Here is a 22,562-nt window from a genome sequence, read left to right on the forward strand (position 1 = left end):
GCCAGCTTGAACTAATGACTATAAACAACAGGTGTGCTTTCGATTTATGATTTTAGTTGAAAAATGTAAAGTATCGAGTAAAATATTTCTACACGGTAATTCCGACTTCCTAATATCGTTTCCAGCGACCTCAAAATACTTCATACCCGAAGTTTTGCTCGAATCCGCAAAGTTTATAATTCTTGATCTGCCAAATTTTATCCGCCAGTGTGAATTTGCAATCCCAACATCGCATTCCCAAAGAATCTAAAAAGAACATGGTTTTGTAGGATATTATAGTGGCTTTTCTATTATGTCAGGCTTTTGAAGCGAGTTGGCTCATTGTGCTGTGGATTAACGTCGAGGGTCGGTGTGCCGACTAACCTGGATGTTTCAGTTGGTTTCCCTCATTCGACCGGTTGAATATCGATCTGGTATCGAAGTCCAGCCTCAGTTACACACTGAGGCTTTTTGCGGATTATGCTGTGGTATATCGAGAAGTTGTAACAATGGAAAATTGTACTGAAATGCAGGAGGATCTGTAGCGAATGGACGCATGGTGCAGGGAATGGCAGTTCAATCTCAATGTAGACAAGTGTAATGTGCTGCCAATACATAGAAAGATAGATCCCTTATCATTTAGCTACACTATAGCAGGTCAGCAACTGGAAGCAGTTAACTCCATAAATTATCTGGGAGTACGCATTAGGAGTGATTTAAAATGGAATGATCATATAAAGTTGAACGTCGGTAAAGCAGATGCCAGTCTGAGATTCACTGGAAGAATCCTAAGGAAATGCAGTCCGAAAACAAAGGAAGTAGGTTACAGTACGCTTGTTCGCCCACTGCTTGAATACTGCTCAGCAGTGTAGGATCCGTACCAGATAGGGTTGATAGAAGAGAGAGAGAAGATCCAACGGAGAACAGCGCACTTCGTTACAGGATCGTTTAGTAATCACGTAAGCGTTGCGGAGATGATAGATAAACTCCAGTGAAAGACGTTGCAAGAGAGACGCTCAGTAGCTCGGTACGGGCTTATGTTGAAGTTTCGAGAACATACCATCCCCAAGGAGTAAAGCAGTATGTTGCTCCGTCCTACGTATATCTCGCGAAGAGACCACGAGGATAAAATCAGAGAGATTAGAGCGCACACAGAGGCATACCGACAATCCTTCTTTCCACGAACAATACCAGACTGGAATAGAAGGGAGTACCGATAGAGGTACTCAAGGTACCCTCCGCCACGCACCGTCAGGTGGCTTGCGGAGTATGGATGTAGATCTAGATGTAGACCCGGCCGCCCCCAAACATGCCAAATCCATTTATAACCATGTCGCTGAGGAACAAAGACACAAGGAAAATATGAGCATTATTATTAAAATCATAGTCGATCTGACACTTTGAAACTGCGTTTATGATCACTTTATAATTTTTGCCGGAGGGATGGTGGAAGTGGGGAGAGGCGAGATGTAGACAAGCTACAACGGAAGTAGATTACACCCTCCATTCCTTTCCAGCACAGACGACGACGGTAAAACATATTCTGAAAGTCACATATGATCATCGCTGTCCAACTGAGGATTCGCAAACGCTCACCCTTCAGGTCCTCAGATGATTGAGAGACGAAGGCTAGATTAAGGGTAGATTGCAAAACTTCTTGGCCTGAACTATATTCGATTACGCGCTTTACCGCTAGACCATCGGGCCAGATAATGCGAACAATAGCGAAACGGCTACGTAGTAAATACACGTTGTAATTTGCTTTTGCTAAAGAAACCTAAAATACTCGTAGTATTCATATTTCGCCACGAATGCAGAAGCGAAATTAAATGTTGTGGTGCGAGTAGCGAGTTAGTACGGACAGAAGAGATTGCGAGACTGCGCGATGCGACAGGACGGCTGACGACGCATTGAGGCGCACAAAGCGCCGGCGCCGCCGCGCGGCTAGCGTGCATGCGCGCCGCGCCTCAGCGTGCTGCCCCTCTCGGACGAGTCGCCTACTAAACCAGAAGTCTTCCAGACAGCGGCCGGAGCGGACCTGCGGCGCGCTGCGCTACATGGAGCTCGTCCCACACACCACCATCACCGGCAAGTTATTGCGCATGCGCACACACATTACGCAACTTAGTTAGCTATCGATGTTCCGAACCTGTTTCTGAGCGAGCGTTGGCAGCAGTGGTCAGCCAATGAGTGATTTTTTTTTTTTTAGTTGTCGCGTCAGCTCTTTGAGGTCAGCGTCAGCAGCGCGGCGGCGATGTCTGGCGGCTGGCTACTTCTTTTGTGTTGGCGTCCGGCCTGGCCCGCTGCGCGCGGTAATTAAAAGTTTCCGGGTGAAAGAGGGGCGCCGGGCGGCAGAGGTCGCTTATGCCGCGGCCGTGCTCACGTTGGCGCGAGCGTGCGTCCATGAATATTCACCCCCCCCCCCCCCCTATCGCCAGCCGGACAAAGCGCGGCCCTCGTCGAGCGGGCCGCCGGTGCACAATCGATACGCGTCCGCCGCACGCACTTGTTGCAGGCACACAGGCGCTCACGCACTCAACGCAGCGCGGCGCGGCCCACTTGTTCGCGGGCGCCGTTGTCTGCCTGAACAGGAAGGCTGTGTGCTCTGTGGAGCGTCTGCGCGTGCCTTGCGCACTGGCTAAAATCCCGTGCTTCATCTGATGCGAAAATATTACTACCACTGTATACCTAACTTAATTACTGATGTTACACGCAGTCGCTTACAAATCGCAGTTTCTGTTTCAGATCTTTACGCGTGTAAATTTCACACACGAGCGCACATATTATGGGAATGTACACTGAGGTGACGCAAGTCGTGGGATACCTCCTAATATCGTGTCGCTCTTACTTTTACCTGGTCTAGTGCAGTAACTTGGCGTGGCACAGACTCAAAAAGTCGTCGAAAGTTACCAGCAAAAAATACTGAGCCTTGCTGCCTCTATAGCCGTCCATAATTGCGGAGCTGCTGTTAGTGCAGGATTTTGTGCACGAACTGACCTCACGATTATGCCCCATAAATGTCGGGCGATCTGTGTGGCCAAATCATTCTCTCGAATTGTCTCTCAGTGTTCTTCAAACCAATCGCGAGCATTTGTTGCCTGCTGACATGGTGCATTGTCATCCATAAAAATTTCATCGTTGATTGGGAACATGAATTCCACGAAGGCTGCAAATGGCCTCTACGTAGCCGAACATAACAGTTTCCAGTCATTGGATTGGTTGGTTGGTTGGTTGGTTTGGGGAAGGAGACCAGACTGCGTGGTCATCGGTCTCATCGGATTAGGGAAGGATGGGAAAGGAAGTCGGCCGTGCCCTGTCAGAGGAACCATCCCGGCATTTGCCTGGACTGATTTAGGGAAATCACGGAAAACCTAAATCAGGATCGCTGGACGCGGGATTGAACCGAATGCGAGTCCAGTCAGTGGACCCGAAGACCCAGTACACTCCATGCAAATACAGACCGCACCGTTATGGAGCCACAGTGCCTTGCTGACAACTTGTGTCCATGACTTCGTGCGGTCCGCGCCACTCTCGAACCCTACCTTCAGCTCTTAACCGGTCGATATCGGAACTGATGTGAACAGGCCACGGTTTTTCAGTCGTCTATGGTCCAACCGATATGGTCCCGCTCAGGAGAGGCACTGCAGACCATTTCGTGCTTTTAGTAAAGGCACTCGCGTCGGCCGTCTGCTGCCATAGTCCATTAACGCCAAATTTCGCCGCACTCTGCTACCGAATATTGACTTCCCTAACGATTTCGGAAATGGAATGTCCCATGCGTCTAGGTCTTCCTACCATTCCGCGTTCCAAGTCTGTTAATTACCGTCGTGCGACCGAAGTCACGTCGAAAACCGTTTGCCGTAAATCACATAACAGCAAATGACAGTTCCGCCAATGCACCGCCCTTTTATACATTTTGGACGCGATTCTGCCGCCTTCTGTATATGTGCATATCACTATTCTATGACTTGTCATCTAAGTGTGTTACCTTCCGTCTACTCGTGTATGGCTGGAGATATGTAGTGTAGAAGTGTCAGTTTAAGAGTATTATTCCATTCGCAGTTGGTCAGTCGCGAATAAACCCAAATTTCCCTTTAATTTTACCGTTATGGTCATTGCGATGGATGAATCAGGGAGAAAGTAGTATAATTTTGACACGTCGTACAATACCCGATTTCTTAAAATTTAAGTAATACTTTCCAAGACGAGCGACGGTTTTCATTTCAGCATCCTCCACTAGAGTTTTTTCCATTTCTTCGAAGCTGGCTTAACAAACGCTCAGCGAATGGAACAGCTCTTCTTCGAATCTTCCCTATCGTTTTCGTTGATCCAGTTTAGTAAAAGTTGCAGATTGGCAAAAAATTGAAATGACAGAATCCAAATGGTTCAAATGGCTCTGAGCACTATGGGACTCAACTGCTGAGGTCATTAGTCCCCTAGAACTTAGAACTAGTTAAACCTAACTAACCTAAAGACATCACACACATCCATGCCCGAGGCAGGATTCGAACCTGCGACCGTAGCGGTCTCGCAGTTCCAGACTGCAGCGCCAGAACCGCGCGGCCACTTCGGCCGGCTGACAGAATCCTTACAGGCCACTTGCTAGGATGGATTTCATTTCTTTAGGACATTCTAGTCAATCTCGTGATTGACACTGGCATCTGCTATAACTTGACTTGTGTGTTCGTTCTACCCTAATTCACTATGGATAACTACTATGTTTTCGACAGTTGTGACTGTTTGTAGTGATATATCGCCGATGAGAGATTCTGTCTTCTTACGCGTTGCACTCGATACTTCCGCTACAAGATACCGTGATGTGAAATTTTCGTTGCTCAAACCTGGGTCTTCTGCGAAGCTGCAGCTGGGAGTCACGTCGCACGTCACGGACATGTGATGGCCTTTGAGAAAACTTAGGTGTTTTATGTGTTTGAGCAGACCTGATACGGGAGTTTACATATATTACGGGTAATAGCGCTGCGACACTGCAAATAGTGAATTGTTGTGTTGATCTTCTGAACTCCCCGTCTGCTCAGTAGTGGTAGACGTATCATGTGTTTCAAGGTGTTTTGCAGAGTTGCCGGCTTTTCTTTGAATATACTTGGACCTATTGTCAGGTGTAGAACACGTCATGGTGGTCGTTCTGTAGAATAATCTCTCATTTCTCGGGCAGCGTTTCAGAGTCCTCAACTAGAATTCCCCGGAGATTTACTGTACAGGGAGCGAGAGTTAGACTAAGTAGTGTTTGTGATACTCGGGCTATGTTTGTCTGCTATTCGATGAGTGAGTTCGGATTGTGAGATTAAACCTTGTCGGTCTGAGATCGCCAACTGTTCTGCTGAAGTTGTATTTGTTCCCTGGCACAGCACTTATCCAACACTACTTCGTGACGGTACTGCTTACCATAAGCTTTCGTGTGTAAGGAACGAATTTCATCTTTTTGTATTAGTGAGACGATTTCTTCAATGTATGTGTATCCTTCGTTAAGGATAGAAGCTGAAGTGATGAATTAAGATTTGTGTCAGGGCTGGAACTTGACTACACCACCCTGGCATTGTGGTTAACACAGTTGCACAGAAAACCCTAGTCCAGTGCCCTTCCTTAACACAGACTTCAATTCGCACCGCAGCCCATCTTGATTTTCCCCTTCATAAATCGTCAATATTGCCGAGGCTCGCCGATATTGGAATAGCACCCCAGCTTCGTACGTAATGGGGAAATCCCGCTTGTATCTCAGACGTTGATGATTCGTCGATCTGATGCAATTACATTTTCCTGGAGCTTCTATCCTTACCTAAGACAGAGTCGAGACTCAGTATGTCTCCAGGAAAATGTAATTGTATCTCTTTGTTTCCCTTTACAGGCAAAACTTTCTTTTAAGATCATACTTTCTTGACGATTCATTGCATTTCAGGTGCTCTGCGTTGGAACTCTGCTTACGGTTTCGTGAAATTACACTTCCAATCAACCAGGAGCAGTAGACAGCCTTGTGGTTCAGGCACCACGGAAGTGTGTCCTTACGTTTCTTTACTGTTGAAGAATTATAGAGGAGATAAAACCGAGCGGTTTATTTTTACGACGTGGATGTCATATTCAGGTGAGAATCCGGTCCCAAATGTGTGTGAGTAATTACTTTTCTATGCAGTCAGTGGATCTTCCTCCTCCCCCTCCCTCTCCTTTCATGTCAGTTCGCAAAAGATCTTCGCGTTTCGAGCAGGTTGCTTTGCAACACTAATCTATTAAGGCTGGTTTACACCAAATAGTAATTTAGTGAGTGTCGAGTGATTTAGTAACTAAAAGCGTGTGAACTACATTGTTTAGTAAAGTTGGTAAGTAATTCGGTTTAGTCGGCCTAAGATAAACAGTATTCGTTGAAGTAGCTTCCCCACCGCAGCTCACCTACCACTGTTACGCCATTGGACATGTATGAACGCCGTCTGTTTAGAAACGTGAATTATTGTTTGTCTTCGTTCCGGTCTCTCTAGGCTCGTTGGAGTGACGATACAACTGTTAAGTTTATTTCTCTTTACGTAGAACACGAGTGCTTGTGCAACGTGATACTGTACTTTAATAAAGCAGCCGACGCAGCCGCATTCACAGAGCTGCAAAAGAAGATAGGAATACCGCGTTTCCAGAAGAAGGACATTAAACATAAAATTAAAAGCATCATGTCAGTATTTGTTTTTAAATTCTGAACGTTGTATTACAACGAGCAGATAGGATGTCTTCTTAGATGAATAAATTAAGCAGGATTTTACCGTGCGCGTTTTCTAATGCAAAACTGAAGCAACTATCCGACATTCTCGATTCTTTTAGGTCTCCAGTGAATTGTCAAGTCGCATCATCGTAATAGTTCAGTTAATAATTGTATGTAAAGCGTCGCTAGAATTAAAGGTGTTAATTTGTTTTTCCTTTCAGCTACACAAAGCTCAGCGTTTCTTTACACTGTCATCACAAGTCTCTATTGTTTCTCCACATTCACAGTACATATTCTAGTTCAGTAGTCGGTACTAATCACATTGACACTACTATACCTATTGTGTTCTCAGTATATTTCTTAGTTCTTTCGTAGCCGTTAAGAGCTGTTAAAATGTTGGCGACATCGGTACACGACGAATCATTACGGAGAATGACCTATTTTTTTTTTTATACGAAGCAATCAGAAATTCGATACACCGGGTTTAGAACACGCGTAATAGCGATTCGAAGTAGAAATAATTTTACTATCAATCCGAAAGCTGTTTTGAATATTATGCTTTACTTTAAATGACCGTGTCGGAATGGCACGAATTTTCCTGGCACCAGTTTGAGAAGTGATCACCTAGGCAGTTATTGTGTGACCTACAGTTCTATGTTGAATCCTTAGAGCGGTTCTCCTCGATATTCCCACCACCACTTACAACACTGCCTGAGTTCAAAACACGATCACTACCATACCATCCGAGATTTGTACCAAGCGTCTTTGGTTTTGTAGTCTGACGCTTACTCGTGCCCACAATTCATCCACTGTTAGAATATACAGTAGCCGGCCGAAGTGGCCGTGCGGTTAAAGGCGCTGCAGTCTGGAACCGCAAGACCGCTACGGTCGCAGGTTCGAATCCTGCCTCGGGCATGGATGTTTGTGATGTCCTTAGGTTAGTTAGGTTTAACTAGTTCTGAGTTCTACGGGACTAATGACCTCAGCAGTTGAGTCCCATAGTGCTCAGAGCCATTTGAACCATTAGAATATACAGTAACAGCCATCTGACATTTAGGATTAGGCTTCCAGAGTTTTCCGGTTCCAAGTTGTTTAGCAACATTATGATATATGTTGCAGCACTGACTTATCATTTAGCTCTTCTCATCAATCGTTGTTTGCGGTGTAATCTGAGAGAATGCTTCTTTTGACTTTGCTTACAAATCTTATTTTGGCTATTTTAATGTTTGTCTCATTAGTTTTGTATGTGGTATAAGATACAGCAGAATCATAGCGTTCAAACCGCTGTATTGTTATAAACTTTAAGTCGTGTTTCTTTCGATGGTGTGCCTTTAAGGTTCTTACTTTCTCATTCGGAAATGGCGTGGAACGGCTTCCTTTTCGGAGGTGAAGCAGATAAGACTGCAGGCGCACGCAGTGTGTTTCGTGTGTTGTGATACAGCGACAGATGGGGTAACAACGGTGAGAGAACATGCAGACTGATCACCTGCCAACATGCGCATTACTTCAAGAATGCCCTGAGAGAAACAGCGGTCCAGTCATTGTGTGTCGCCTGGTGTTTATGCGCCGTTTCCCGTCAGGCCTGTCTGCTCGTCGCCTTAACGGCGTCCGAATGGTTGTAAGACTTCCTGCGGCGCTCGTTAACGGGAGGTCCACCCATGCTGCGAAGCGGCAATCTGTAAATAATACGCAGACGATTCCTGCTGTGTGGAACACCAACGGTCGTCTGCGAAATTTGACCGCGTTGTGGGTGGTTGTAAATTGTGTCTCCGTCACACGCGAAACGGTCTTGCCAAGCATACGAAGTGCATGTTACTACAGTCTTGGGGGAACCTGTCTGAGCAGCCGTGAAGTTAACTGCACTGTTGTTGAAGACTTCTTTGTTAGTGTTTAGTCTTCTTTGTGCTTCTCTCTATGCTATGCAGTCTGCCGCAACATTTTGTACAAATACCCTATCACGATGTCAGTAGAAGACGTATGCTGTAATTATTGTGTTCCGATACGGTTTTTCTTCTGTCATTCTGGTTGAAGTAATGTTTTTATTTCATATTGGTACTACGATGGGCGCAGTGATTTCTTTTCTGGACGTATTTGTCTTGTCAGTTTGTTTCAGTCTTCCACTCGCGTGAAGATTAGTACGGAAATTCAGTTAGTATATTCCAGGACTTGGGTTTTCTCGTCGCAATAATTATATCTTTCACCCCGCCCATACAATGGCCGGCAGGTACTGTTATCGTTTTCTTCTAATGTGCCAGAGAAATGCCGCTGCACACGTGGAGAACAGTTGAGTTCTGCTGCGGTTAACTGTGCTAGTAGTGTTCTGTTGAGATTATTGCTGATTTAGACAAGGCCACTGGGATAATCACTCTAGCACACCTCTCATCTACGTAAATCTAGGCATCTAATCCAAAAATTACTAGTCTGTTCTTGACAGAGAGTACTTCGTTCTCTGTCGTATTAGAATGCTGGGAGAAAACATCTCTGTCTTTTCCCTTCATTGACCTCTTTTATGTCATTGCCTTGATCAGTACAAAACACACACAACGGAATTAATGGAACTGTTGCACAATCTACCCCAAACGTAAAGTGATTACTGCTGTTTCCTGAGCACTTCTGTTAAAGTTTCGCTTGGCTAACGGATCTGTTACGGTTCTGTTGGAGCGTGTTTAAATTCCACCGACGTCTTCTTTCATCCCGACTTGATTATGGTCCCAAAACATTTGCGCCGTAGTCTGTTGAAGATCACACTATACCTTGTAGGCAGTATAACAGGTGGAGGTTCCCAGAAGTCTCACAACAAATCTCAGTCGTCCCTTTTAAATATTTCACATCTTCGTTGCACTGCGACACGAAAATGGCTATTGAAACCAAAGGAATTTATGAAAACGGTTGATAATACAAGCTTCAACGTACGTTACGGAATGCTGGCCTACGCGCAACCAAGTTTGCCCAAGGTTACAGAGGCAAGGATGCTACGCTGGTCTGGAGGAATGAACCTAAAAGAGAGTAAGAAATGACAACATACGAGGCTCGTTTAAAGTAGCAAAGAGAATCAAGAACCGAAAAGAGACTCTTGACGCCCATCGAGTACATGGATTAGGATTGTTGGATATAGGCCCCTAAAGAACAAATTGAAGACGATGGGACAGCACCCTGAAATGACGAAAGTACATTCAGAATGGCGCAACAAGGCCAGGAGGACCGAACGCAAGACACATGAGAAATAAGGTATGGAAGATCTTCGTTGCACTTAAGTGTTATCCCTAAGCAATGTATCTGACTCCAGGAATAATAAATGATGTACTGCTACACTGTTTAGTTCTTTCTTTGGTTTGTGCTTGAAAATCATCGTTGCACTTGAGTTCATAGATAACAGAACGCAGCCTGTCATTCTCAATGGAGAGAAGTCTTCCGAAGTAATAGTGATTTCAGGTGTGCCGCAGGGGAGGGTCGTAGGACCGTTGCTATTCACAATATATATAAATGTCCTTGTGGATAACATCGGAACTTCACTGAGGCTTTTTGCGGATGATGCTGTACTATAGCGAGAGGTTGTAACAATGGAAAATTGTACAGAAATGCAGGAGGATCTGCAACGAATTGACTCATGGTGCAGGGAATTGGCAATTGAATCTCAATGTAGACAAGAGTAATGTGCTGTGAATACATAGAAAGATAGATCCCTTATCATTTAGCTACAAAATAGCAGGTCAGCAACTGGAAGCAGTTAATGCCATAAATTATCTGGGAGTACGCATTAGAAGTGATTTAAAATGGAATGATCATATAAAGTTGATCGTCGGTAAAGCAGATGCCAGACTGAGATTCATTGGAAGAATCCTAAGGAAATGCAATCCGAAAACAAAGGAAGTAGGTTACAGTACGCTTGTTCGCCCACTGCTTGAATACTGCTCAGCAGTGTGGGATCCGTACCAGTTAGGGTTGATAGAAGAGATAGAGAAGATCCAACGGAGAGCAGCGCGCTTCGTTACAGGATCATTTAGTAATCGCGAAAGCATTAGGGAGATGATAAATAAACTCCGGTGGAAGACTCTGCAAGAGAGACGCTCAGTAGCTCGGTACGGGCTTTTGTTGAAGTTTCGAGAACATACCTTTACCGAGGAGTCAAGCAGTATATTGCTCCCTCCTACATATATCTCGCGAAGAGACCATGAGGATAAAATCAGAGAGATTAGAGCGCACACAGAGGCATACCGACAATCTTCCTTTCCGCGAACAATACGAGACTGGAATAGAAGGGAAAGCCGACAGAGGTACTCAAAGTACCCTCCGCCACACACCGTGAAGTGGCTTGCGGAGTATGGATGTAGATGTAGAATCCAGAGAAATTCTAACAGTGCCATTGCGGTTGGAATCTACCGTGCCCAAAAATTTCTTGAACCTGGTCCCAATGTGCAGTTTGCCTCTGTGGTGTAGTATGGATGACTAGAGGTCGCACTGCCCATAGCTCCTCTCCCGACTGGTAATCTGCAGGGAAAGTGAGATTTTCTTCTGGCCGAGAAGGTCCGGCAGAAGGGATTGCAGTCAGATGGAGCGAGGTACCTGCTGCGACACACACACACACACACACACACACACACACACACACACACAAATGGGCCGGCGAGAACAGTAGAGCAGCCATCTGGAACTCCGGGCACGTGCGCGTATTCAAGGGAAGCCGCCAGGTGGCGTATCTGCCGCATGATGTAGTGGGCAGCGGGACACGGTAGTAGTCGCATCCCACACACACTTCTTCCTACCTCGGTCCAGTAATAAATGTGCTTATCACTCTACAGAGATCAGAAACTAGATTCAAAATTTAATCGCGGAACTACCTATTCTGTTTGCCCGCAGTTTTCAAATGACAGCATCTCACGTCATTTCGTTAGTGATTTGTGTGCTTTTTACGATGCCGTTGATGAAGGTTAAGTGTTACTTGGGTCATGTCATTTAATAAATTAAGATATCACTGAGCTCCTCATCTGCCAGGCTAAAAAACGCGAAGAGAGCGCGTGTGAAAACAAATGCGTGTCAACGGGCGTACCGCTCACCATATCCGGGTGTTCTACTCAGTGTCCCACCTTATCTTAAGATAGATTTACCTTGCTTGGCGAGCAAATTCGTAATACGGAAAAACGTCTTTTATAGTTTACGTAACAATTCATGTTGTCCCAGCCGGACGAAGTGGCCGAGCGGTTCTAGGCGCTACAGTCTGGAACCGCGCTGCTGCTACGGTCGCAGGTTCGAATCCTGCCTCGGGCATGGATATTTGTGATGTCCTTAGGTTAGCTAGGTTTAAGTAGTTCTTAGTTCTAGGGGACTGATGACCACAGCAGTTAGGTCCCATAGTGCTCAGAGCCATTTGAACCATTTTTTTTTTCATGTTGTCCCAGAAGTGTACCGACAAACTTGGAGGGGTTGTAAAGGAACAAATCGAGGGTAGGAACCCGTGTGCAGAATCGTCATCCAACGACGCTGCAGACCGTCGAAGTTACAGGCCTGCCACCAGGCCACTGCTTCGGCAGCAAACGTTGACTTTGTACGCTGACGGACCGTAGGCGCAACGTCACGACCAAAGCAACAGAGCATCGCATTCGTAGGAGAAAAGGCATGTCTACGCAGCAGCTAGCTCCATCTTCTCCACTGGCAATCGTGGCAATCAGTCGCGATCACTGAATGCCAAACGACATTACGAGGCGTCCCTTCTACGATCCGTCGGCTTACAAATCCACATTTGCTGGCGAAGGGTGGCCAAGTAGCAGTTGCCGACGCCTATAATTTCAGTGCTGTCGTTGAATGACGTTTGAGGACACACATTCCTCTCCTCGATTTGTTTCGCAGCACACCCCGTACAACCTCGCGAAGTGTGTCACAACATTTCTGGAACACCATTTACATATTATTTACAGCTGATCCGAAGATTTAGTTATAATGTCTGCAGCACCAATCTTAGCACATGCTAACATCGTCATGCAATATGTAATCTTATATTGTTTCAGTAAGGTATTTTCTCTTCATGTGAGAACAACGACGTTCTGATAGATATATGTTTACGTATATTTTTTAAATTATTTTGCGTTTTCCATTTTAAATCAGGAAAATATAACATTGTTCTGCGTGTGAAGGTTTGCTTATGAACAAAACTGCTCTTAGGTAAATTTATTTTTCGGTGGGAAAACTTTAACTGGTTGCTGAGTTTTCGTTTTGTTATAAATAATCTACTTACGTGTCGTCTCGGCCCAAGTTCTCAGTGATTTGCGCTTAAAATAAAACAACAAACGTGATTTTCAACGCTCGCTGAGTCGATTACTCCGTTTTGGTCATTTTACAGAAATAACATTTAATAATGAATGTTGACGTAATCGTGAAGTAACTACCGTTACTTCGATCAGGGTAGCCAGGAAGGACAGTTGTGGGATCGCCGATGTCGTCGATGTGAAGTACAGGCAAGACACACGAGCGATGGGATCTGGAAATGAGACTACTACTCACTCTTTAGGTCGAGAGATGTTTAAAGGGAAGCTATAGAAAATGAAATATGATGAAACTGAACACTCGTCACCAATTACGTCAGTGCAAAGTAGTATGCTTGTTCTTAAACTTCCTAAAATGAACGTATGATTGAGATGAGTTACGCTACGTGTCGGCGTTCGTGGCAGGCGAATGCTAATAACTGGAGTTCGACGTCGCCACAGTGAACTTTACCTAAGGAGACGTTAAAGACATTGTATTTTTCTTCGCAGCTTGATCTTGGTTCACTGGACGGACACTTTTAATGACAATGTTGAGCGTGTTCGCCTTTAATGCATCGAAGTGCAAAACCCAGCGGTCGAAAGATGTGGGTATAAAACCAGATGGTCCCTGAGAACAATCACATGGCCATTTTTGCGATAACTTGACTGCCAAAGCTCCCGTTCCAGAAACTATGCCTTCCAGAAGCAAAGTAAAACTAGCGGTAAGTCTACTATACGCAAGTGATGGGAATTGAAGCTCTGTAGCAGCTGCAGACAGGGAATTTCCAAGGCTCACCCGTGATTTATGACACTGTTACATATTTCGACACGTCGGAACGGGTTTTACCCTTCAGCTGTTTCTCCTTTAACTGAGCTTATAAACAAACACAGGCTTTCGAAAGGCAGCCACGCTTCCGGCGTCTCCCTTGAACTCAAGGTACATACATTATTCAGCAGTGATCTTTCAGTCGTGCATAACGTCATATATTACCTGGCTGACACACTTAATAATCGACAGACGGCATGATTGACACACATCGTGTCGTAAAAGCATTCAGTAGCATACATAGTCCTTCCATGACACTGTAGATTCATTGCTGCGTTCCGCGTTTGACACTTTTGAATCTTTATTTCATACATGTTGCGTTGAGTATGTGACATTATGTTTTCAATCCGTCGGTATCGTTATCTCCTTTCTGCCAAATGCCACAGGCTTTACATTATACAATGTTTCAGGCCTACTTATTTCTTCCGTAGATGTTTCCACGACAATGAAAATAAGAAAGGATGGTTCAACCGAGAAATAATCACAGACGGAGCTAACGCAAAGATTGCGCGAGAGTGGGGCGCAAATAGGTAATGGCATTTACAAAGACACAAAGGAATTAAAGACATTAGCTGCCAGTGGGCATTGATTTTTAAGAATGGGACAAGTTGAAAGTTTGTGCCGGAACGGGATTCGAGTTAAGGTCTCCTGATTACAAGGCAGATGCTCTAACCACTGCGCCAGTCGAACACAGTTTCACCACAACCGACGGACTACCCTCCCGCCATATCCAAATTCTCAGCTCATACCGCACACTAATGATATAGTGCCCCTGTTCAGTAGTCCCATTACTCGCGGCATCTCGCCGTTTCCCGTAAGACTTTGGAGTTTGGTGTGTATCTGCACTGAAGGGATCATTGGCCGTCTTTACCTTTATCATACGTATTTGGTGTCTGTTCTTTCGGACATACATACATCTGGTGTTTCTTCCGAACGAAAAATAATAGTGCAGGGTGACCTGAATAGCGCGCTTCGGGAATAGCATTATAGCGTCACGTAGTCATCTAGCTATGGAAAATAGCTAGAATAATGAATACGGGGCTGGTCTGTTTTTATTGGTTTGTTGCAGACGCGTTCGTTACTTCCTGTGTGCGCAATTGGCCTGTTTTTGAAATGCGACTGCGAAATCATATTCATAATATATTCTTTTATCCACGTCATAGTATTTTACAAAAGTTGGACGTAATATATGATGACACTGGTGCTGATCTATAATTATGTTAACGACTTACCGTGCAGATAGTGGTGTTAATTAAATAATTTCAATTTCTATATACTGTGTCCACATCATCCCAAACGCAAACGGGTGCGTTTTTGTCTGTGTCTGCTGTATCCAGACTGTTTACAACACCTCTGCGTTGATTTTATTGTGATGTTTTATTTAATTGGAAAATATTCAAGTTCTATATGGATACTAAATATGCTTACCAAACATGAAACAGATACATATAGTAGATGATGTATCTGTATATAATGACTGTTCACTCGGGATCACAACTTTTTACTTCGCCTTATACTATTAACGCATTTCGGGTAACGTACCATCAAAATCTGTGATAGCAAAAAGCAAATTACAACTCATCACGAATACGTATATATACATCTTCATCATTACTCTGCAAATCCTACTTAAGCACTTTGCACTTTTCTACTATTTCTCGCCGCGCGGTTTGAGGCGTCATGTCACGGACTGCGCGGCCCCAACCGCCGGAGGTTCGAGTCTTCCCTCGGGCATGGGTGTGTGTGTTGTTCACGTTAGTTTAAGTAGTCTAGGGACCGATGACCTCAGCAGTTTGGTCCCTTAGGTATTCACATACATTTGAACATTTTTTACTATTTCTCCACCGTTCCACTCTCTACAGCACTTGGGAAAAATGAGTACCAAAATTTTCCTGTGATGACACTGACTGAGTATTCATATTTTATCACTGCAGTCACTTCTCCCAATGTAGAGGGGAGTCAAGATATTTCCTCATTCGGAGGAATGGTGCTGGTAATTTCATGAAAATATCTCCCCACACTGAAAAAATGCCTTTGTCTTAATGTTCGCTAAGCCCGCTCCCTGATCATATGCCTAAGACACTACTTCCAATTTCGTGATATTCAAAATGAGGAGCCCTTCCCTATACTTCTTAAAGATCCGCCGCCGATACTATTTAGTAAGGATGCTATACCGCACAGCAGTGCTCCAGGAAACGACGGACAAGCGAAGTGTACCCAATCTCGTCTGTAGTAGGTTTGTTACACTCCTTAAGAGCTCAGCCAGCAGGTAGTTTTCAGTGTGACAACACTATAGAAATTAGGCGTATGGTTGCTCTCCAGCGCTGTCTCAGTAACAAGTTGTTCGCCAACACTTTCGCGCAGGTCGCAAACTAGCGCCTTGACAATGAAGCTTATGCATGGACAAATAGTTCACGGACTTCAAAAAAGTTTTAACGTCTACCCAAAAAAGATTTCAGATAAGCTTCAGTGCCACGTCTTTTTAAGATATTTTTTCACCGATCCCCTTTTTGTTCTGTTTCATATCCATTTACGAAAACACGAATAATACGTGAGTCTGGCCTAACAAATAGCTTGTCGATACCTCTTCAGATGAATTACGTTCTTGCTACGCAAATTGCTGCAATCTACTCCGCCTTTTGTGACTCGACGTGGCTGCGAAAATAGACCTTAAAAATATCAGCTTCGCTTCTGCGGCTCCGACGTCTACACGAAAACATATCCGATAAAAAAAATCTAGTTTGTTATTGTCTGCGTCTCGTTAATTACCGTAGATATCGAGTGGATTATTCTACACGTACTTCGCACATATTGGTGCGTGACGGAGCATGCTTCAAATAGAGAATTTTGCGGCAGAATAGTTGCGAGGCTTTTTGCCTCGCATTCTAATGACAGCGACGAGCGTGGACGTTGTAATTTGAACATCATTATACACTCGGCCGACATGCAAGAATAGTGTCCAAACAGAGGACCGATGGAGCACAGCCACCCCAACTGTACGCTCGGCCGGTGCTGGTGGTTCACAATTCAATTAACGAGCAGCAAGCACCAGCTGAAAATAGCATCTGTTCTATAGATGTATCGTACGGTTCCGGTATATGCCGTATGTAGGTTCACGTCATTGCAAGTGCCTTGGATATACGAAACGACTGTCGATTATGTGACACAGGATTTGCCCTTAGATGGGGTCAACGCAAGTAGATTATTTAGAAACGACCTGCGAGACTGTTTTCTGCTTGTGCAGCGTACTCAGTTAATGGAAATAAGAATTGTCTTGAGTTCTCTCATAGACTCTTTTTCACTTAGTAATCGTTCTCAAGCAGCGAAAGAAATTTTCATTGCCGTTACGTGACCCTCAAGAGTACAGAGAAATAGTTCTTGATCATCAAACTGTACTCAGTTCTTGTTAAACCATCTGCAGTTTCTCATGGAGGAAGGGCATTATTGACGGAAATAGAAAATGTTACAGCATGAAGCAGTAGTCTTATATTTGTCAGACTTCGTGGAGATGCTCACAATATATATAATAATTATATTTTCATTCCACCATTTATCACCATCATTACCAGTATAAACAGAGAGTTCTTCGTTGTGGCAAGTAAGTAAATAAGCTCCAGATGTCATCTTGAGGAATTTCTTGCTATCCCAAGGGTTGCCATGTCCGTCTTTTTGTTAAGCTGTATAGCGACGAAGTAGAGAAGGCCCGTTCCAAGCTAACTTCGTGAGGAATAAATGTAGGAGGAATGAGGAGATTTACCGTGAGATATGTGGACATACCAACTAATGCTATTTCTATGCCTTATGTCTTTCTTCCTAGGCCAGGATTCTGTAATTTAAAATTATCCTGTCAGAAGTTTCACGAAAAGGTTTCCTAGATAAAAATGTTATTGATAAAGTGGATTCAAAAGAGAAATATTACTACTTAACTACTTATTATTGTTGTTTAGTTATGTCTAATCGAAAATATAATTTCGTTGTCCGCCCAGGAAGAGTAGATAAATTTTTTTATATTGTTTAATGAAGTACCTTTAGTTTATTTTGGGATAAGAGTATGTTAGCAAGAAGACAAAGCGGTTAACAAAACTGAACTGTTACTTGCTGTCATAACCGACGAATTATTAAACTGTTGACTGATTACTTTTTAGTTTAAGCACGATTAAGCTTGATATCGCAAAAAAATTGATTGTAATTAATTATTAATAAACGAATGAAAATTCGCTACTGATTCTATTACCGTTTAAATTAGGTAGTGCAGTTTTTAAGGCAAAATGTCAGGGTAAATACAACGCCCAGTCTAGATTTTCTGTGTTTTGTTAACCGCTTTGTCTTCTTGCTAACATACCCTTATCCCAAAATAAACTAAAGGTACTTCATTAAACAATATAAAAAAAATTATCTACTCTTCCTGGGCGGACAACGAAATTATATTTTCGATTAGACATAACTAAACAACAATAATAAGTAGTTAAGTAGTAATATTTCTCTTTTGAATCCACTTTATCAATAACATTTTTATCTAGGAAACCTTTTCGTGAAACTTCTGACAGGATAATTTTAAATTACAGAATCCGGGCCTAGGAAGAAAGACATAAGGCATAGAAATAGCATTAGTTGGTATGTCCACATATCTCACGGTAAATCTCCTCATTCCTTCTAGCCGTCCCAAAAACACATACTCCGTCAGGTCATAAATAGTGCTGGGTCGGGGCTGGTATGGGAGTATACGTCTTCCCATCGCAGCCCACACGTTTTCTATTGGTGACGAATCGAATCATCAACCGGACAGGCCATCGAGGATCCGTGCGTTCGTCGATGCATTTGCGGTGTGAGCCGAAATACGAATTTTTGCATTATCCATTTTCTACCTCAGCCAGGAAAAGTATGAGAATAGGGTTTGGCGATCTTGCCAGATATTGTTGATCATTCATATTCTCTTGAACAGTTACCAACTCACCCTCCTTTTGACATCGAACAGCTCCCCCTGACCATGATTCTAGGAGTTTGAGATGTATGGCTCTCGAGAATAACTGCTTACTTTGATCTTTTACCAGGACTCTACGTACATGTTGACGTCGATGTGATCGCCACAAACAGAATCGAGACTCGTCGCTGAACACCACCGAACGCCACTGAATTTTTTACTCTGGCTTTACACCTTCGAAGTCGCTGTTTTTTGTGGTATGGTGTCAGCGGTGAACAATGCAGGGCAACTCGAAATCTCAACCCTACTTCAGGAATTTGTTCCCGAGGGTTCGTTATGACATACTGCTATACTGCTTGCAACGTCAACCTGGATTTCAGCTCGTGTCACCCGTCTTTTCGTAGGGGGCAGTCGAACAATCCTTCGACTTTCTGGTGCTGTAGTCCTTCTATGAGGACCCGTGCCTCCTTTTCTTGCAGTTTTTTGGTCGTGATCCCATCTCGTTCTGCAGCAGTTAAAGAGCAGACCCTATGCTGTTTCGACAACGATTTAGTAATTTGCTTTGGCTGAACTTAGCGTTCGATGCTGTCAGGTTGATGCTAAAATTGTCACTATTAGGATTGCAATATCCAGCTGGCACCTTGTCGGAACACTCTGAGATGGGGGTATAGAAATGAATTAAAATTTTATTTAATATAATTACTTTTTATTTATAACACATTTACTTGGAACTTGTTGCCGCAGAAGTAATTGGTGCTTCGTGTTTTTCGGGGGACTCCACCTTTTTCAGCAAGACTTTTTTCCGTTTTACGTATTTATAAAACTTCATGCAAGTCAGCTTGTAAATAAGCTGGCACTGTCAGATTGATTGTACCGCCCCCGGCAGCAGTCGATTTCTTTTATCGTTCCACTGGGCCAACATCAGCGAAAATACTCTTTCCACTGTGGCATTGTGTGCGGGAATAAAAAAGTGACACCTTCTGTCTCCATCCTTAGGCATTTTCGTAAGGTATGATAAGGTTGTTAGACGGTAAACAGTCGACACTAACACTTTAGTCATCGAAGTACACGTCAATATATACTTCAAGCTCTATATACCCACAGTAAAAACTTCAAACTCGTTGTTCGTATTACCTTTAGCAAGAATCGTCGTGTCAGATCGCTATTCAAATGGGAACTGCCCGATTCTTCCGCGTGGCGCTGCTGAAATAGTCCCAGCCACGTACTACTGGAGAAATCTGGTATTTTCTCGAATGGTGGCGCTAGATCTGCAAGGTTCTTGCATCGTCGATGCGCGATACTAACATGCAACACCATCTTTGAGACGACCTCCTCAACATAAATTTATTCATATGAATAAAACTAACTGAGGCTGCATTTACATCTTGCGCAAACAGATGGCGTTACGCCAGTACCTGAGCCAAGCTCCTAACAGTATTTTGCAAAATCGATACAAAATTGGGTCTTTTCGCGACAAGAAAGTCCATAGCGATGACGGTCCCGACATATCGGGACGGATGGCAACTCTACCTACTATGCACTTGCGGTTCAAGCAGCTCCTTTACAAGGTATGGCCAGTAGCTTGGCCCTTTGCTCACTGAGACTTGCCGTTATGTAGGTAGAATATAAATCATAGAGCCCTGACTGTTCACGATTTGTATATAGAGTAAACAAAAAACAAGATAGTTAGCGGTTGTATAAAGGCATACAGTCATGTTTAGCTTGCTTCATTTGCGACTGTAACAGGAAAGCTGGCACTGGTTTAAAAAAAAAAAAGAAAAAAGAAAAAAAAAGTACCTTGAGCTATGCTCTGTACAGTGGGTGTTACGTATGTAGCTGTGCTGTAGTTATAAGAGCCAGAAAGGCTAATTGTTGTTGAATTACATGAATGGTAACCAGTCGCAACTGCTAAATATCGTTTCATACGTGTGGAGGTGTTTGGAGTGGATAAAGAACAAATTTAGATGTGAAAAAGGCAGATTCCTCACTGAGAAGTTTAAGGAAATGCATATAACATACGATGGTGGCAGCTGGCGAAGTTAGACGAATTACGGAGTTTTAGGCGTCATTCACGGACCCTGACGAGATCCGGAGAAGAGGTTTTACGCATCTTATCAGTGAGTATTCTCCCCGCTCTAGCACGCGAATGGAACAGATAAAGGGGAAAATGATAGATATACACAAATTACCGACAGTCACACTCCGTGAAGTTACTTGCAAGGCGACGATATAGGGTAAAAATGAGCCCAACCACTGATTTCTGAGGTACGTATCACCTTATTTCTATCCATTAGATTACGTGCTGAGTATTGACAGAGAATCTGTCTTCTCGTCCTCTCTCTGCCTGCTTTCTTCTTCCTCGAATTATTTCGAACATAAGCCTGAAGCAGTCGCAGTTGTGACAGCTGTATCTTGTTGTAGAGTAGCGTTGCAAGTCTGCTGTATTTATGGGCCGCTGTGCTGGCTTTTGGCTGAGTTCTGCGAATCGTGCTAGAGCGAGGTGAGCGCATAGGCGGGCGAAGGCTGTGACGGAAACAGGGCTGCCCGGCGCGGCATTCATGTGCTAACGACGCTTTTAACTGGCGGTATTAACGGCCGTTTATTGCAACTGCTCGCAACGTGACCCGCGCTTTAATGCCGAATTCGAGACGCGGGGGCGGCGCGCTTTTATTGCGAGGACGAACAATGGCGGCGGCGAAGAAAGCCGGCAGAAAGGTAAAATGGAAACAGACGCGACGCTCGAAGCCGGCGCGGAATGTGTGTCGTTACCGGGAGGTGGTGCTACCGGGCGCCTTTATGTCACTACGTGGCCCCGCCCATGTGCTGGCCCCTCGCGCTTCTCGCTGTGGAGGCTTGTCTTATGTAAAACGTAATATTTCAAGAAATCGGACAAGTCCAGTATGACTCGCGCCATGACAGTTCCTTACAAACTTAATTGTGTATATAGATAATTCATCTATAGTTTTTAATGAATGAGTTTGCGAGTATCGAAATATGTGACCCTTTCACTGGAGCGACTTGGAAGCTTAATTTTTTTTTTTTTTTTTTTTTTTTTTTTTTACACCGCTAAGGGACCGTAGACCTTTGTATTTGACATAAATTTCAACTTGATCCTTCTATCGACTCATGAGGAAACTGGTTCTTAACAAACGGACGGACACCTAAGTGATCCTATAACACTACCGTTTTACCGATTGAGCTACGGACCCCTAAAATGGGCTAGAATCCACCTTGGCGGTTCGCCGTTTAAACGTGTGAGATGTACGCATAGTTTAAAAAATGACATTAATTCCAGTCCTCACTAATAATATAGATTGCCAAATCCAACATCAAATGGTTGAAATGGCTGTAAGCACTATGGGACTTAACTTCTGAGGTCATCAGTCCCCTAGACGTAGATCTACTTAAACCTAACTAACCTGAGGACATCACACACATCCATGCCCGAGGCAGGATTCGAACCTGCGACCGTAGTTGCAGCGCAGTTCCGGACAGAAGCGCCTAGAACCGCTCAGCCACAGCGACCGGCAAATCCAACCTCCACCCCTCCAGTCCTTGACTGTCAGTCACTCTGGTATTCCAATTCAGAAATATGGGCAACCAGGCACTCCATATCTACTGCGCAGGCACGGTTTTTTAATTCCTCGTACGCCGCTGACATCAGGTAGTGCATCCAGTCACGAAATTAAAGCTACACCCCCGTGGGAAAGTTCCTCGTTGTTTTGCCCTACAGGCAGGGGAATCGGCGTCAGATTAATTAAAAGGAGCCTCGTGGCAACATGACGACCTTTGCAAAGAATTTCACCTCTCTTTTCATTCCAGCGCTTTTTGCCATTTGTTAGCTAGTGAGTCATTGTAGGAATAGTCTCAAACTGTATAACAAGGGATGTGTTTGTTAAAATG

At 44.1% G+C, this 22,562-nt stretch overlaps 1 protein-coding gene across 3 annotated transcripts in view; it reads left to right on the top strand.

Annotated features, from left to right (window-relative positions):
• The window catches only part of LOC124792094 (kinase D-interacting substrate of 220 kDa), a 389,808-nt gene that overhangs the window by 196,584 nt on the left and 170,662 nt on the right, over positions 1-22,562 (top strand). Inside the window, exon 1 of one of the 3 annotated variants that reach the window (XM_047257916.1) lies at positions 2,006-2,067. The exons of the other annotated variants lie outside the window; for them this stretch is intronic. The gene's annotated coding sequence lies outside the window, so the exon portion shown is untranslated. Of the gene's footprint in view, positions 1-2,005; positions 2,068-22,562 lie in introns of those variants that run through there. 3 annotated transcript variants of the gene reach the window in all.

This window comes from Schistocerca piceifrons, chromosome 1 (assembly GCF_021461385.2).
Source record: "Schistocerca piceifrons isolate TAMUIC-IGC-003096 chromosome 1, iqSchPice1.1, whole genome shotgun sequence".
Lineage (NCBI taxonomy): Eukaryota > Metazoa > Arthropoda > Insecta > Orthoptera > Acrididae > Schistocerca > Schistocerca piceifrons.